At 38.1% G+C, this 16,465-nt stretch overlaps 1 long non-coding RNA gene across 1 annotated transcript in view; it reads left to right on the plus strand.

The window, feature by feature from the left end:
• Window positions 1-16,465, plus strand: part of LOC113459967 (uncharacterized) — a 63,460-nt gene that overhangs the window by 38,717 nt on the left and 8,278 nt on the right. The window contains exon 3 of the long non-coding RNA XR_012582791.1: window positions 7,604-7,668. This is a non-coding gene — a long non-coding RNA (uncharacterized LOC113459967). The remainder of the gene's footprint in view (window positions 1-7,603; window positions 7,669-16,465) is intronic.

Here is a 16,465-nt window from a genome sequence, read left to right on the forward strand (position 1 = left end):
AACACCATTAAATATAAACAAAAATCCAAGTAAAAAAAAGGAACTAGAAGTGTTTATACCTGATTGTGAAAAACAACTCCCTTTTTCATTGATTGTCTGATGGAAAGCTGAACATTTACTTTACTTTTAAATTATCAAATGCTCGTTCCCTATAGATCAACCTATACCTGATAAGGCCTTCAGCAAGAGAAAAGCCCCAGAAAAAAAAAAAAAAAAACAAACCCAGAAGACTTCAAGAGCTTCACTGAGTTTGATTTCAAGTATAGAATAATTTATTTTAAAATAGTTTTAAAAGCAGACCTGCTGGAACAAAAATTATAAGCTTCTTCTTGAAAATTAATCCTGTTTACTGACAATGTTATTTTTCACAAACTTTTTTTTTTTTGTGGCAAGAACTTAACTGAGTTCAACCTCTTTCCTTTCCCTAATGCATAATAGCGTTGCCTTGCTCCTCAAGGCCATGGGACTCTTCAGCAGCTCTCCTGCCTTTCAGCTTTTGCTCACTAGATTGGAAAGACCTTTTCACTTGTGTTGTTTCAAACTTCTTAGACACCTGCAAATTGAAAATATTGACCTATGTCCTTGTACCTTAGGATATTGGTGCATAATTGTAGTAAAATAAATACTGAATAGAGAATTGTGATCAGCTGCTGCCCATCTCTCCTGTGATGTTGCTCTCAGTTATTCCCTCTTTAAAGGTCTGTTTACTAGAGAGAGGAGTAATAGATAAAAAGAGTCATAGAATACTTTATGTTGGAAAAGTCCTCCGAGATCACTGAGTCCAGCAATTAACCCAGCACTGCCAAGGCCACCCCTAAATCATGTTCCCAAATGCCACATCCATGTGTCTGTTACATCCCTCTAAAAAAGGGACTCCAGCACTGCCTGGAGCAGCCTGTGCCAGGGCTCAACACCCTTTCCATGAAGAAATCAGCAAAATTTCTGTGGGGACTCTCAGAACTAGGGACGTGATGACAGCTGGTAACAAACAGGCATTTTTAGAAATATCTGCTCTTTATTTTATATCTCAGGGGCAGCTCAGTTCTCCAGGGATTTCTTTGAGGCAATGTATGCACAGACATGTTGATGTGTGACTTTGTAAGCCAAGTGTGCTCTTGCTGGAATTTTTCTATAATCTGTGGGACAGTGTAGAGCAGTGCTTTTCAGATTTTCTGTGGACACCAAGGGAAACCTTGTTCAGACACCTCACATGTAAAAGCTGTTGTAGAGGTGCTGTTGACATCCACTTTTCATACGAGCTTTATTGGTTTTCAGAAATTCATACAAAGTTCTTGGTTTTCCTTTCTTGACAAATTAACATGAAATGGGAACATTGCTCATGCACACTGAATTTCAATATCTGCTGATATCCTGGTGAAACATGTCAGGCATGTTTCACCAGGATATCAGCAGATATTGCTCATATACATGAGCCTAAGCACAGATTTAGGAGGAGCTGTAGAGTATCTGTTTATTTGTGTGCTACATTTCAGCTCTTCTGTTCTAACCTCCCCAGTTCTTATTTCCCCAAACCAGTGTGTTGCAGTCTTAAGACAGGAAAGCCCAAATTTTTGTGTGCAGCAGGACAATGCATCAGTTAACAAAAGCAGCAGCTGTGAACTCAGATCTGCAAACTGAGCTGTTTTACTTATTATCATTCTTTTTAAACTGCAATTACACAAAACATTCAGCTTAATGACTTGGGCCATTCATTTTGTTTGAAGCCATATGACCCTGAACTCCAGCACTGTCTGATTTCAGGCTAAACAAGGTTGGATTGGGTTGGTACCAAACTGTGAAGAAACAGGAAATGACCTTCAGTAACAACACTCACTGCTGGTTCAGAGTGGGCACATGGACAATATCAGGACACTCCTTTTCCTGAGCTAACACTGAACAAGATGGCCGGCAAAATGTTATTATCCAAAAAAGTTCTCACTAAAGTACAATTTAATCAAAAACTTGTATATTCACACTTGGACGACAGAGTGAGGATCTAAAATCTCTTTCTGTGCTTGCAGTTTTATACCTAAACTAGAGAAACCTATCAGAATAGGAATCAAATAATATGCAGTACTGTTGCATTATTAACTAGTAACCAGTTGTTTCTGTCATAGAATATGATAAGAGTAAACAGAAAGAGATTTCATTTTAACAGAGCCAAATATATTTTTGCAGAAATGTTATATAGGGATTTTGTAAAAGCAAAATTCTAGTTTTCAGTGCTAGCTCTGCAAAGATGTAAAATGTGATGTGACTTGAGCAGATTATCTGGGCTTGTCACATATTTGGGTGATCTAATTGGTAGAAATGTCTGTAGACATTGTAGGCTTGAAAGCAGCCAGTATTGCATTACTGAAACTTCTCATGCAACAGTTTCTATGGCTTTGTTTAAGATAAGATTTTTTTGCTGGTACAATAATCCTTAGATAAGCCTAATTAGCAATAGTAAGTTATACAATTTGTCATCTCAGTTTGTTTTTCTTGGCAATGGAGCATTTTGTTTACTTGTTCTTGTTCTCTTACTGCATATTCAGTGCTTCTGAAGTGGCACAACTCTGACCCTTTCAGATATCAGACACAGAGCTAAGTTCTGTTGGTTTAGACATAGACCTGGAACCCCAATTTTTGAAGTAGCTGAGGCAAAAATGAGAAAAGACAGTGTACATAGCAAATAACAGGTGCTGGATGCTCTCCCTTAAGTTCTCATGGGCACCTTCCTAGGGGAAGTTCCTGAGGACCTTAATCACAGGCAAAAGGTAGGAAAAAACCAAAGACATTTGCACAATCCAAGAAAGTCTGTCTTGGAAAGATCTTTCTGTCTATAGAGGTAATTAAAGTAGTTACTGAGATCTTGAAGACTAAACTTGCCCTATGACTTCCTATTCATCCCTGCTGCACTGAGGCATGAGAGCAGTAGTGAGCTTCCATAGAATAAATATTCTACACATGTGTAATGCTGAGAAATTTGAAAGTGTTGCTTTATTCTGAAATTACTAAAAATTGTACTTCCCTGTCCATCTGATCTTGCTGATGTGCACATCCAGTTATAACTTCTTACTTGAGGTGAAGGAGGATTAAAGGAACATTGCTACAAATTATTCCCCCTGATATAGCCCAGCTAAGGACTGAGGAGCTGGGTTGATTTTCCATTGCAGCATTTCCAGTCAGGTCCCAGATGGTGACACATGAGCAGAGACCCCCTTGTCAGCACAGAGGGGATGGAATCTCTGCAGCCTGGAGTGTCAGGATTACACTGAGTTCAGTTAAACTGAGAGGCTGCAAGCCTAGAAATTAATGTGTGTGACAGGATCATAGTCACAATTTAAGCACTGTAAAGATAGTTTGAAATGGAAAGTGTGTTGAGTGTAATAAGAGTATTAACAAACCTTGACAAAAGAAGTTATTCAGGCTGCAGAGTTTTTTCTCTTTCCTTCTAATTTGTACATAAAGTTTTTCCTCTGTTTGTCAGCCTCAGCTCAAGTGTCCTGAAGGACATGTACTGATCCTTATGTTAACAAATATGGATGCTCATCTAACCATAACGTTAAGTAAACATTTGCAGTCACATTGTTAACCCACCATACAACTTGACATACTCATTATTTAGACAAAATGGATTTTACTTACAGATCAGATAATAAGTTAAAAGCTTTCTGCAGTATCAAGTTGTTCAAGCTTTATTATAAGTAAGAACTAAAATTTTAAATTCAGGGAGGGCGTTTTAACAGCATGGGGGATTTCTATTTAAAAATATGTTCCAAATATTAATCATGATGAAACATCATCTTTGTGTGACCTTCAGAAGGTTATGATGAAGAAAAGACTTTTAGGCTGTTTTGGTAACAAGAGTATCACCAGCAATGGCAAAACAGGACAGACTGAACTTATAAACATTACATCAGCCCTGTGCTAGAGATAACATGTTTACTAAACTTCTCAAAATGAGCTGAGACCACGAGTCATCTCATTGTGATCAGCACTAGGACTGTTTCCTGCTAAGACTGGCTGACAGACTGGTATATTACTGCTTGCCCAAAATATTAAACTTACAAAGTGAAGCTCTCTTTATTTTGTGTAAATAAGTACAAGTGTTCTCTCCTGTAAGGACAAAAGGGTTGCCAGCACATACAAGTACTGGAAAATACCAGCATGCTAATGATAAGGACATTTCAAGTTCATCTGTTTTTAAGGAAATCTTATTATCACATTGATATATGAAAAAATTATACCTTTTAGTCTTTCCAAACAGCTATGCTAATGTTTTTAATTCAGCAAAACAGGTCTTTGATATTTAAATAGGTTCTCCTATGCCACAGGATGTTTAGCTTTCAGAAATTCAAAATGCACTTGACTTAATACTCTATGAAATGGGATAGGCTCAGGTTTTGCTGTGCTCTTCATTGTCTTCTCAGAGATCAGTTCATGTTTTGGCATTTTCCAAGTCCACTGAACTGGGAAGGCTGGGATAAAAAAATAATGGAGAAATAAATGTGTAAAATTAGGTCAGAGCACTTGCTGGCATTTCCAGAAAGGAAAAACTTGAATTGTTTAATGGTATTTTTGGAAATATTTCTAAGTATTAAAATATTCCATAGATATTTAGGCTCATTTTCAGAGGACACCTCTGTGGTAACACAAGTGACATTTTGAATGTTCCTTTCCCTTGCTAAGCCTTCTTAGCAAAACCAAATGTCATTTGTTGTCTCAAAAGCTAAAGACATATTTCACATGCCAGATGTACAAAGATGCTACTGAACAAAATTACAGGCAAGACATTTAAATTCTGCTGCTGCTGGAATTTCTGTCATCTGTCTTTCTGATGCAGTGCACAGCAGCTCTCTGTGGTGACAGCAGACCTGGTTCCATTACGCTGCAAAGTAAATTAATACTTTGTATGAAGGCTCAGGTCAAAATAAAAATAGTTGATGGCTTGTTGTGTGCAGAAGTGACACTGCTGTGTGATTAGAAAGTACTGCAGCATATAAGTGGAAACCTGAACACATTTATTTTCAAATTTCAATTGTGTCATTTTTGAAACTATTTCTTTTTAGGATCAGAATAATTAGCATTTCTTGGGTTACGAAAGAGCCCCATCTACCCAAAGAGCAGATGACCTTTTCTAGTGGTGTATGCTGAATATGTCAAATATTATAATTAATTTCAAATAAAGAAATTGGTCATATTATTTATCTGTAACATTAAAATTTTTATGACCTTCAAAGAAAATCATGTCTAGTTTTGCATGACTTAATCCTTGACAGTTATCAGTATTTTATCTATCTTAGGGGCTGCAAATTTATCCAAAGTTTTTTTATCCAAATTTATCCAAAGTATTTCAAAGATAAATATCTTTGAAAGACAGATGAGCTAAAAGCAAGAGAGGTTACCTTTATATCCCACAGCAGAGCTCTTCAGCACTTTTGGAAATGTCACTGATATTTAGGAAATTTTCAAATTAATTTAAAGTGTTTTGAGGAGATTCTTGCCTTCCATAGGACTTTGTGAGTCAGTTTTGATTTCAGCATTTATTTCTAATTGAGAAGAAGCATTAAAGAAAATACATTACTTAGAAGAAAAAGAACCTAAATTCAAAGGTTTGGATTTGCACTTAAATCCAAGTATGTGGACGGCTCTCCTTGAGTTTAAATTAGAGGAGAGCAGCATTTAGTCATGACCTGTTGTTATGGATTCTGGAAATGTTGAACAATTATATTTTTGTCTCAAATTCTCCTAGGGCTGTGGCAAATGGAGGCAGGTGCTGCTTCTGTGCAATCCCAGCAACTCAAATCTGCCTGCACTTATTTCCTTTGGATAGCAGTGAAACAAAGGGATTCACACAGAAGAAACATTTCCTTCCTGTTCCTTTACTTCCTAGTTGCTACAAATACTTCACTTAAGAAAAGTAAATAGTTTGAATTGTATAGCCTTATAAAATGCCTTTTAAAGCATTCTCTTGCCAAAATCTTGTTCAGCAAATGTTGTCAAGTTGTCAAGAAAGTTGTTTGGCATAATGAAAATGGGACACTTGTTTCCTCAAGGGTACATTTTCTGTATCTATGGGATTTATTTACTTGCAATGAAAAGAAATCACAATGGTCTTCCATGTTTCTAAACATCAATTAAGTATTTGAATTCCCCTATGTACAAAGTAGTATTTCTCACAAAAAGCAAACAAAACAAACAAAAAAACCACAAACAACCAAACAAAACAAAAATCCCTTTCTCCATTAAAAGAATAGGAAAATAGTAACATCACCTTTTTCCCCTGCAACTAAGAATCATTAACAAGCAGAAATGTAGGAATATTGCCCTGGGTTTGTAGCCCAACTCCTTTGTGTGCTACTCTGATCCACGTTAGCACAAAGGACTATACAGCCATAAAGCTTTACAATTGTTCCACATCAATATTGCAATTAAGATTGTACTTATCTGGCTGCTGATATGATTTGAAATCTGTTCTTCTTCTGTTTTGAAGTTCAAAGAAATAATGCAATAGTGCTGTGGTAAATCTGTTCTGGAGAAAGACTTCACAATTTCAATCACAAAGTTGAATATTTGTGGCATCAAAACCAGCATTGCTGACTCTGAATAAAAAGGACATCTCTCTTCTGCAGAGGTTGACCATTTGTCCAAAAACTGAGCAAAAATATATATTGTGTATTGCTTCCAAAGTCACCAGCATGTGATCTCCACACTGTTCTTACAATGCACATTTAATTAGTCACAGATACAATGCTAGCTTGAATGGCAGTCCTTAAAATATTCATTTATTTAATTAAATTGTATATTAAATGCAATATATTTATATTGCAAATCCTATCATACCACTAAATCCATTTTTCTGCTGCTAGATTTGCATTTAATTCAGGATTTGAATCATGCTCAACCTCATTGTTCCAAGTAATGGAATTTATTAGAATGGATCCACACAATGCTGCACATAATGAACACAGGAGAATCAGAAAGCTGAATTGCAAAGCCAAAAATGGAGGAAAATAAAACTGGCAGTTTTGGATGACTCTATTTTGGAAGGCCAATGTGTTTCCAAGGCCTTCTTTTCAAAAATTGCCACTGACCTTTCCCACAGTGCTGCGCAGTCTGTTGCAATTTCTCATTAATCAGAAAAAGTCAAAAAAACCCATGCTCTGTACATTTATAGAACTGGTATCAAACTCCTTCAGTAATTGAAAAATAAATTAAAATCTTCCATACTCAGAACTGTTGTGGCTTCCTTTTCATATTTCCTACATTAAACGAGGCAAACTGTCCCAGAATTTACATTCAGTTACACTCAGTGCTTTCAAAAAACCCTCTCACATAATTACAACTCTAATAATCCTTCACCTGCCACCTCAGTTCCTTCATGTGAGAGATTTTTGCCATTTGATGTTACAAACAGCTTCATAAAGTAGGAAGAGGAAGAAAAAAATCTTTAAAAATCATCTAGAAATCGATTCTTTCACTTAGTGAAAAAAAGAGACTAAAAAATGAATTGAATGATCTTTTAAGGTGTTCTTAAACCAAGGGGATGTAATTTAAGAACAAATTAAATAGCAAGCAGATATTTTCCTTTAACTAAAAATTACTTTCTTATTTCCAGGTACGTGATTTAAGGTTGAAGAGCATTTTCCAGCTATTTGTCTCGTGCATTACTGAAACATAAATGTAAGTAAAAACAACTTAATTATATGCATTTTTTCATAGATTAGAAAATATCTATTCGATAGAACACAATATATGCATAACTTAAAAACAATGTTTACTAGTAATTCCTTATTCTACCCCCAAATGCCACAGAGGTTTTGTTATACACCAGAATTCCAAGTACTGATAAAATTATTTTCTTGCTCCGCCTTCCCAACTTTCCCCCAATAATCTAATAGTTTAATGCACGAATTGGACTAAAATATAGAAGATTATTTTGCATTATGAATATTTACCCTTGAAAAATCATTCATATGAAATCATTCCATTTTAAAAGCCACTTAAAATTAACTTTCCTGACTTGTACTCTGAACTCCTACCCAGGATTCTGGTTGAAATAAGGTCCCCACAGAGCCAGCCAGCAGCCCCCAGTGAAATCCCACCTGGTCACCTGTGTCACTGCATGATGCTATCCCAAGAAACGAGGCTTTCTCAGTGAGCTTAGTGGGTCTTTGCTCTGGGATTTATAAAATGCAATAAAAAATGACAAAAAACACAAATGCAAATATATTTTAAAATATAATATTAGCATTGTCAACACCAAAGACTTTATTTACTGCACAGAGGAGAAAATATTCAGAATAGTGTAGTTTGTTTCGGGGAATGCATGAAAAAGTTTCAACAACTAACACACAGTGTTTCTTTGCAAAATAGCCCCGTGCATGATGCTGAAGTGAAATGGGTTTTGCTCATTCTTGTAAAAGAAGGTCATTACCTGTTATTGTGACTGCTCCTTTTGGATTACCTGTCTCTGTCTCAGCACAAGTCAAACAATAAATAAAGGTAGTCTGTTAATATAGATTAGAGGTTAAACTGTTATTTATTGTCACCTTTTATGGAGAGATTCTATGAAGGTTGTTATTGACCTTCCCTCCCTACAGACTGAGAGTCAGGTATTTATCCCAGGCAATCCATTTGCAATGAAAAAAAATTACAGTCTTCCTGAGGAGCACAGGTAGCAACGGAGCTGCAGCAATAAATCCTGATGAGTGAGTTCCCCAACTGAAATACATCACAAATTCACATCAGGTTATGTCTCTGAGCCTATGAGATGAAGAAATAGCTGAGAAACAACAGATACCCCCCTACAATTTTTGAAGTCTTTTTTTAAACATCCTCTGGGATTTGATAGAGTTGAGCATGAGAAATGTATCCAGCACATTTTCATTCCTTTGAGTTTATGTAGTACAGAGAGTTATAAAGTAAACTACAGCAACAACAAAATTAGCATTCTCTTTCATGTGTTCCTTGAAATTGAAATGGTTGAAGAAAAACCAATGTAGCAGCCACCCACTTACTGTCCCTTAATCACATTACCAGCATTCCCTTAAACTGGTTTGTGATGGTACTTCTGCAGTGCACCCTGGATCAGAACACACCTCAGAAATCAGCCTGCAAAGGTTGCTGTAACCTTGGAGCCATGGAAAACTTCCTGAGTGCAGAGTCTGGAAGGTTCCTGCTACAGTGAATAGAAATTCCTTATGTGAACATCCCAAATTGTGAGGGTGTCAAAAATCCAGAGTAAGCCCCATAATGCTGAGAATAGAGAAGAGAGAAAGAAAGAGAAGATATCATAAATATTTTCTTTTCTCTTTTATGAAGCAGCCACAGTCTTCTGCTTCCTCACCCAATCTTACAGGCTGAGCCCTGTGAAATTGTGATTATCTGAAAAGATTTAAAAGCCCCTTCCTCCTGCAGTCCTCCAATTTTGCCTTGTTGTCACTTCACCTGTGACCACATCACAAGGTTACAGCAGAAGGAAATGAGCCATAATAACATTTGAAGAAGAAATTACATCCACCCAAGACATGGCCATTTTTCCTATCCCAGCTTGTCAAAGTGTTGGCAGAGTTGGCAGCAAAGGAATCTTATGGGATCCAGCTGGCTAAATCCTGGTGATATTTCATCACCACAGCAAAGTCAGAGTGGGGAAGGGAGAACTCTGCAGCCAGGTGTGCTAGAGCTGTGTCAGAGGCCGTGGCAAAGAAACTGTCTGACACTGCTTCTGCATGGTCATTGCAAAGGGTCACACCACTGCCTGGTCCTAAACAATCTGCTCACACTGACACAGGCAAGAGCACAGTCCTTGAATTATTGCATCTTCCTTGTTTCAAAAGCAAAACAGTTAGAAAATTCCAATATTTTAAATGCTTGAAGAAGGTTGATCATGATTTGTTTCCCAGCTGATATCTGGGCAAATTGTCTCTGAATTCTGCTGTGTGTAACTACTGAAGTTCTGCTCTGGTTAGTTTAAAATATTCATTTATTCTTCAGAGCAAACCCCAAATTCTCAATTTCATTAAATAAGACAGAGAAGTCCTCATCAAGTGCTTCCTTACAGAAACCATAGGAAAACTAGCCAGGAAGCATCATAAGGAAAGGATTACCACATTTTCCAGAAACTTCTGAAGTTTGAGGAATAAATTTTTCCCTGAGAGGGTGGTGAGGCCCTGGCACAGGGTGCCCAGAGAAGCTCTGCTGTCCCTGGATCCCTGGCAGTGCCCAAGGCCAGGTTGGACAGGACTTGGAGCAGCCTGGGATGGTGGAAGGTGTCCCTGCCCATGGCAGGGGTGTGGAACAAGATGACCTTTAAGGTCCCTTCCAACCCAAACCATTCTGTGATTCACTCTAAGTTCTCAGGAAAGTGTTAATCTGGAAAAAATAGAGTCAGTAGCCTAGGTCTGATTGTACTAGCCGCAATCCTGGAGATAATATAAGGTGGGGAAATGTGAGATAAGACTTCAGCTCCTCACAGCATTTTACTGGTATGTTCCTGCTAACACCCCTGCTCCACCTCAAAGTTACTGAAGGTCAATGGTGCTGCTCTCCTTGCAGCACACACTCCAATTTGGAAAAAATGTCCACACGTTGGTTTCAGTAGTCACCAATTTTTGAGACAAAGTGTTTTGTTTGCATATGTGTTGTTATGAAATGTGCATTGCTTTTCATTGTTCTAACTGCCTGCTTGGGAAATCTGTCATTTTAATGACCAAAACTTTTCTTTTTCACTTCCTAGTCTAGGAAAACACCAAAATCTCATTGCTTGCACTGCTATCCTTATGAAAGTGTTGGAGTGAATGCAGTCCAGTGACCACTTAAACAATCTGGTCCAAAGTGCTTCCATTTACTGGTGACACCATCAAGGCCCAGACAAACCAATAGAAGCACTGGAACTGCAAATTGTTAATAATCAGATGTTACTGAGATTTGATTCCTTCTGAAAGCAATTGAATGGCTTGTTCCTAGGCCTATTAACCTGGTTGTCCTTCACATCATGAACTGTTTGCACTGTCCAAAAATGTTAACTATGTGACAGGTGCACAGAGCTCTATTTAAAGTGACTTTATGTCACTTCCCAGCTGCTGTATCCCATAGCCCCAGGGTTACCTGTGACAGACTCATTAATCGGGCAGCTCTACAGAAACAAGGTAGGAATGCTCCAGTGACTCACAATTGCGCTTCACCTTAGACTGAAGCACTTTAGTAGGTTGGAAATTTAAATTTTTTTCTGCATCAGCTATAATATTTTACTCGCTCATTTTCATGTTGCCTATTTGCAGCCAAGTAAAATCAAATTTAGAGAGCTTTTAAACCAAAATCTGAACTTATGTATTCAAAGACCTCTAGAGGTGTGCTACACAGAATATTAAAAATGCTTTGTTGCTGCCAATTCTGCTTCCCAGCAGCAAGGAAAGAGGGATTTAATCAAACAAGAGTGCCTGGGCTAAGTGGTAAATCATGCAACACTTTTGAAAAGTGAGCAATGCCAGCATGGTTAGGCACAGCAAACTCTACACCCAAAGCATTTAAAATGTATTTTATTACACCAGCAGTTGCCAATAAATCCTTGCTAATGTGATCAGTGTTAATGAACAATGACATGAAAGTTGCTTCTGGCAGTTTTTTCAAAAAGTGACCGAGGCCAGGCTGTCCAGTAATGTTCAACAGCCTTTGTGTCGGAGAAAATGGTAAGAAAAAGGTAATAAAACAACTTTATATGAATCATTTTGGTCAAGTATTTTGACCTTCTTATTTTGGAATGACTGCATACATATATTTGTGAATTTTTATGTGGTACTTTTATTTTTCAGTGGTACAGTAATTAAAACCAAACTTGTAAGAGTTAAAAGATGGCCTTCCTGACAGTAGACCCAATGAGTAGCTTATTTAGTAGATATTTAGTGTTTACTAAATATCAGAGAACTGATGAATTTTGGCTTCACCAAATGTTGACTTGCAAGAGAGGCTAGAATTTATTACATGTACACAATGCACGCTCCCCTGATGAGATATGATAATTAAAGTAAGTCAGAGTCACGATTTTACACTTCCAGACTCCTCTCTTTGTGATTCTTTAGCAACACTTTTTACAAATTTCCACTGCAAGTTCTTGCTAGAGGAGAAAGCTATAAAAAACAGGCACTGAAGCAATATAACCTAGGTGTCATAAAAAGCTTGGGCAGTAAAATGTTATAATTTCTCCAGAAAATAAATTCTGTCATGACTTTCAGTGGAGCTCCATTGCTTCCTTTAATGCTAAGGTGGGGTCAGGATGAGAACAGAGCAGCAACACCAAAATTATGCTAAAGTTCAGTGATCAGTTGTTGGTATCAACCAAGATACCAAAGACCCCAAGTTATGATCAGATGATAAGGTGTAAAAGCCATTTATGTAAATTACTGAGGGATACATATCAGACCAAAGTCATTATTAAAGCAGAGCCCTTTCATTCTGTGATCTTATTCTCTCTATTTTTTTTTCCTTGATTTTAGAGCCTCACACAGATCTTTATTGTTCAGTAGCTGAAATAACACTGTGCTTTAACCCTCCAAGGCCAAACTTCTGGCTGCATTCAGATCATCACTAAGAAACCTTTTGTACTTCTGACTGAATAACATTTTTGTGCTCTCATGGATTTAGTTCAGAGACTCCTTAGGATCCCTCTAGGTCTCTTTCTGAGGCACAGTAATCTCTGCATTTCTGTTACAAAAACCTGCAGTTTCATTCCAGCCATGAACAAGGCACCTGACCAGCAGTTAACAGTTTCTTTTGTAGCTGCTCATTTTTCTTATCATCTCCATAGCAAGAGTGTAAATTCAAAGTAAATACTTCGAGGAATTCAAATGAAAATTACAGGAGGGGTTTTGTGAATAAAATATTGAGACAAGTGCACTCAGAAAAGGTGAATATTTACACAGGTAATGAATTTTTCAATTTCATAGATTTAGATTTCAATTTCCTTATTTAGAGCTATATCTTACAATTGTCAGCAACAAAAAACCTGCAGTGTTATGCATAAATTGGCAATTGATGTCAGAACATTTCCACTTTACTTAATTTTGGTATATCTCATTTAACTTTGGAAGGAAATTTATAGTGATTTACATGTCCCAGATATATTAGGCATGTCAAAAATATATTAAGCAGTATTAAGCTTTAAGAAATAATCCTGCTTTATTTCGTTCCTTCTGAGGGCTGTGCAGATGAATAGTGGGAATGGATTAGGAAATTGGTGTAATACCTGTCAAGTAATGTTATCTGTGAATGTGCATGAATTCTCCAAAGTTAAACCAACTGTTCTATATCAAATTCCTCAGGTTCCTGAGTAAGGTAGGAACAAAAATAACCTATTAAATTAGCTTGTAAAGCTCTACTTTCAATGGGCCATTTTTATTTTCTTGGTGTGTTCAGAGCCTAATCTGGTGCTTTGTAAATGTGTTGTCTCTGGCTGAGCCCTCAGCTCTGTGCTGCAGGGATATTTCTGCACCTTCAGTGGGAGCCAAGCAGAAAAGGGGATGACTTTGGCCAGGTAATTTCAGTCCTTGAGCCACATCAGAGTGCCTGCATCTCATCGTGTTTGGGGTGCACTGCTCCCCATCCACTGCTTTGGTGTGTCCTCTCAGCAAAGCCGACTGCCCCTGTCAGGGAGTTCATGCCTGCTGCTGCTCAGGGTTGGAACTGAGTAAACCAAGTTTGGGAAGCAAGTCTTGCCTGGCTGCAAAATACAGCAAACAGAGCATCCTTTTATTTAAACATTTTGCCACACTTCCAGAAAGTACACCTGAGATGTCAGGGGAGAAAGCCTCACAATGTAAATTTATAAAAGTCCAGGAAATTATCTTGTCTGCTGCTGAGAGGCAACTAAAGCATCTGCTGGGCTGAAATAGGATATTTTGATTGCAAACACTTATATAATATGCAATTCTGCACAAGGTCCAGACAGTCTGGATTTTAGGCTGTGATGAGGTTAGAAGGTACAGTGTGTAAATATTAATTAGCTCTAGATTTGAAACTGAAGAAAAATACTTTATTTAACCTCTTATTGATGTCAGCTGTGTAGTGCCTCCAGCAGAAAACACCTTTTGTGAGTTTAGTGGTGTCAGCACAGAGCTATGATAGGCACAGAAAGCAGAGGGGCAGCTGGCATGGCAAACATGCCTCACCTTGTACCTGGTGATGTCTGGAGTTTGTTTCTCACCCTGCTGGAGGGACCACAGGTCCATCATGTGCAGGGAAACAGGGACATGAGGGCACTGAAAAGGTGCCTGGATTGATAAGGCAAATACACTGTCAGCTGTTATTAACTCTTGACAGCCACATTGCACTTCATTAAATTCACACCTGCTGCTGTTTCTTATCCAGGCAGTTTGAAAATATTAGGACTGAGTTCCTTCATTTACTACTAAATCCAGCTCCTGTGTTATTTGTGGGAAGGGGAAGCACCTCCCATTTCTTTGTGCTGTGGTGCTGTTCCAGTGTGTCTGCAGCATCAGTCTGATAACCAAATCCTTCCCATGATTTATCTGGCTCCCAAACTTGTTGAAAAATGAGCACAATAAAATAGGGTTGTGAAATATTGCTCTGGTAAATGTCCTTGTTAATATATCAGAATGCACAGAAATGGGGATTATGTATAACTATAGACATTTTGCTGCATTTAAATGTGCCTAATTTGTCATAAAATTATTCCTCTGTGGTTCCAGAGAGATCTAGTAATGTCATAAGAGATTTCACCCATTTAGAGTTTACAAGAGAAATTATCAACTGTCAGACCTGTTCCTGGCACTGTCTTCCAAATTCTCATTTTTCTGTTTTTGAGGAGCTTTGGGTTACTTTTTCTCATACAGTTTCATTGCACATTTAAAATTATTTTTATTAGATAAAAAGTGAAAGCAATGGCATATATGTAAAATTTATCTGAACAGGACAGACCCTGAAAAGAAGCATAATTTTGGCATTAATTTCTATTGAGTTTCTTAGCTATTAATCAAGTTTGGTGAAGCAACAGGGAGAAGGGCCTGATTCCCAATTTTGAAAACATAGAACCATAGAATTGTTAAGGAAGGAAAAATTGCTAAGACCAGTAAGTGAAACCATTCCCCTAGCACTGCCAAAGCCACCACTAAACTGTGTCCCCAAGTGCCACATCTGTGTGTCTGTTAAATCCCTCCAGGGACAGTGACAGGTCTTAGTCTTTGAGGCTAAGTAGCTGCCACAAAATGATCACAGCTAGCAACTATTGACTTCTGTCACAGCTATTTCAGAGCAGTCTTGCTCCTAGATGGAAAACTGTTAAATTCCAGTTGAAATAACTGATTTCACACATTCTCCGTTCTGCTAAAAGAATCTGAACATACTCCAGAATTTCAGTTTCCTTATAGGATTTAGAACATAAAGCAACTTTTCCATGTCTGCAGGTGCAGCATGGCAGCTCATCCAGGTGCACACCTGGTGGGTTTTGTGCAGACACTGCCAGGACATGCAGACATGAGGTTTTCCACAAGATAAATGCACAGGCAGGAATTGAAGACTGGTGAACTTCAGTAAGGGGAGGCCCAGCCCTCTCAGCTGTCACTGTCATCAGCAGAAGGGAAAAGGCTTTCTTTGGAGCTGTTTGGCTTTCTTTGGAGCTGTTTGGAAATGCCTGAAGGCCCTGCTGAGGGTGGCACTGCGAGGGACAATCACTGCCAGTACAGAATGGGAGTGCCTGGATTGCCTCCCCCTGCCACAGCTTCCCCAGGATCACAGCATCCCTGGCTGGGCAGCTGACACAATGTGCTTTCAAGGCAGTGGCATCAATTTTCTGCCATTTCTTAGGTATTTGTCATTCTCACATTTGGGCTGAATCACCGGCCTTTGAGGGCAAGCATGTTCTGCTTTCTGCTTCCATTGCCAAACACGCTTTGATTGCGGGAACGAGGGCACCTAGTGGCTTCTCTCTTACTGCTCTCCAGTTCCGTCTTGCAGAGACTGCAATACTGTGTGCCTTAGGTGGAATTCGTGACACAGCTGTATTTGTAGAGTATGAAAAGCATTGCAAGAGTGACGTCTTTATTTATGAAATAATGTAAAAAATCCTCATTTACAGGGAAATGCCCATTCAAACAGCCGAGACAGGAATTGCTTCAGGATTTGTTGTGCCTCCTCCTGGCCATGTCATGAGTTAATCACAAAGAAATCTTCTGATAAAGCAACATAAGTAATCAAACCTGTGACTGCAAAATGATAATGTCATTTCCCTGAGCAGAATTAAGTCTTTTGTTCTCATTTCTGTACCTCTAATGTATAGGGCATTTCATGTAGTAATGTATGCAAGCTGGCAAATGAAAAATAGTGTGGGTAATTACAGTAGAAGCACCTAATAGAAGCTGTAATATCTACATTGTGCCTCTGACCATTACATTGGATGGTATTAAATTCATTTAAATGAAGAAGGGCTAACTTGCAGTGTGGCAAATTATAAACTTACAGCCATTAG

Source organism: Zonotrichia albicollis, chromosome 15 (genome assembly GCF_047830755.1).
Source record: "Zonotrichia albicollis isolate bZonAlb1 chromosome 15, bZonAlb1.hap1, whole genome shotgun sequence".
NCBI lineage: Eukaryota > Metazoa > Chordata > Aves > Passeriformes > Passerellidae > Zonotrichia > Zonotrichia albicollis.